The 1,927-nt window shown below is 41.6% G+C and overlaps 1 protein-coding gene across 1 annotated transcript in view; it reads left to right on the top strand.

The window, feature by feature from the left end:
- Nucleotides 1-1,927, top strand: part of IFT52 (intraflagellar transport 52) — a 34,521-nt gene that overhangs the window by 18,330 nt on the left and 14,264 nt on the right. The window lies entirely within an intron of this gene.

Here is a 1,927-nt window from a genome sequence, read left to right as displayed (position 1 = left end):
AGGCACTGTTTGTTATATACTTTCACATAAATCATCTTATTTAATCGTCACAACAGCCCTGGCAGGTAGATGGTCTTATTCTCATTTTTATAGGTGAGGAAACTGAAATTCTGCAGTGTACTCAAATGGTAGGCGCATGCAGCGCCGGGGCCCAAACCAGGTCTCCTAGTTCAAAGTCCACTCATTCTACAGTTGCTTCTCTGTTTCTTAAACTCTGAAATGTTAGGAAAATGATTTCCTGGCTATGAGCAGCAGGAGGTAGGTGGGAAAACAGGGATGGCCGTCCACTGACTGCCTCCTCCCTCAGCTAAGGACATGGCTAGAGCCACACATCTAAAATATCCCCTATATAGAATCATTAAACACGAATATTTTGTTTAATTTCCTCCTGAAAAGTGATGTAAGGCCTTGAAATAAAAGAATTGGGGTGCAACAAGGACTTCACTTTTCAGATGTCACAGGACCAGCCCCTGAGTGGATGGCATCTTTGGCAGCTGCCAATCCTATTTAGAGTGTTGTGGGTCGAGGGAGTACCACTGAGAGATGCTGCATCTGCTCCTGCCCTGTGTGTCCACCACTTAGCTCCTGCTAAGTGTCTGTCATTCTCAGCATCATTTTCTAGCTGAGGAAACTGAAGTCAGTAAACTGTTCAGGGTCCCCGCTTAGATTAATACTTGCTGAGCCATTATTAACACCCAGGTGAGGCTGATTCTGGGGCCTGTAACTTTTCTTCTACTCTGTTGTTCACTGTCCACCATACATGACACCGGACCGAGTTGAGAAGGGAGGTGGCAGGGGAAAGCAAGTGGAAAACTGTAGTGTTTTAAGGACTTTCTCTAAAACCATGCACATATCTTCCAGATTTGAGACCTGGAAGAAAATGGACTTTGTATAGTAAGGCTTTGGAAAATAAAACGCTGGATCCAATAACATTGCAAACTGAGAGATTCCAAAAACCTGAACTTCCTAACTATGATTTCAGATCAAATCATGTTATATGAGGATGGGTTTCAAACCTAGACAATAGCTCAGTTTCCAACAATATTTAATAAAATAAAACAGTAGCTCAAAAAAGAGCTAAAGGGATTTATGTCACAAATTTTAACCTCAAAACCTGCCAGGAACTCATGAAAGCCAGTGGTCCTGGGAACACTCTTTTATGTTTCTGTCTGGACATCTAAGGCCTTGCTGGCTTTCTGAACTAGGATTTTGTAGAAGGCCTCTGTGCAGGGAGATAAGAGAATCAACTTGAGGATCTTTGGGCTTGCTGGGCCCATTACTGACCTGAGTTGAGGGCTGGGTGTGTTCTGGCACAGTCAGCGCTTTTGTTGCTCTCACCTCAACCCACTGTCATGTTGGTGGGCTGAAGCCTCTGAAACAGCCAAATGATGCTGGGAAGGACGTTTATTTGTTTATGCTCTTATCGTTTTTTGTCTAAAAAAAAAGTTTTGAGGATTGGGGGAACTTTTGACCTTTAGGCTACAGAAAAAAGTGAGCCTGTTTGTCTTGACCAATTATTTCTGTAATGCTCAGGCATGTCTCCTCCAGTGCTGGAGCTAGAGAATGTAGAAAAAACTATGTTCAGGTGACTTCAGAGGATGAGTTTTTAAACTATTACCAAGTTGGCTTTGTTGGCTAAATGCAGTTGAGAGAGCAATTAGGAATAAATTTCTTGTTGTCTGCATGCATTTATTTAAATTTGAATTTATTTTTAATAGCTAATGCATTCATATAGTTGGGAATTCAAAAGCATACACAGTGAACACTCTTCCTTCTATCTTTCAGCCCAGCCACATTTTTCTTCCCCAGTCTTAGTAGTTTCTTGTATGTTCTACTAGAGATATTTTATACTTACATGAGCAAATTCTCCTTCCCGCTTCTTTTATATAAATGGTACTATATATGCTGTGTGTGTGTGCGTGCGTAT

Source organism: Propithecus coquereli, unplaced genomic scaffold (genome assembly GCF_000956105.1).
Source record: "Propithecus coquereli isolate 6110/MARCELLA unplaced genomic scaffold, Pcoq_1.0 Scaffold35, whole genome shotgun sequence".
Classification (NCBI taxonomy): Eukaryota; Metazoa; Chordata; class Mammalia; order Primates; family Indriidae; genus Propithecus; species Propithecus coquereli.
The sequence above is the reverse complement of the archived record's forward strand: the minus strand, read 5'-3'. Positions and strand labels throughout refer to the sequence as shown.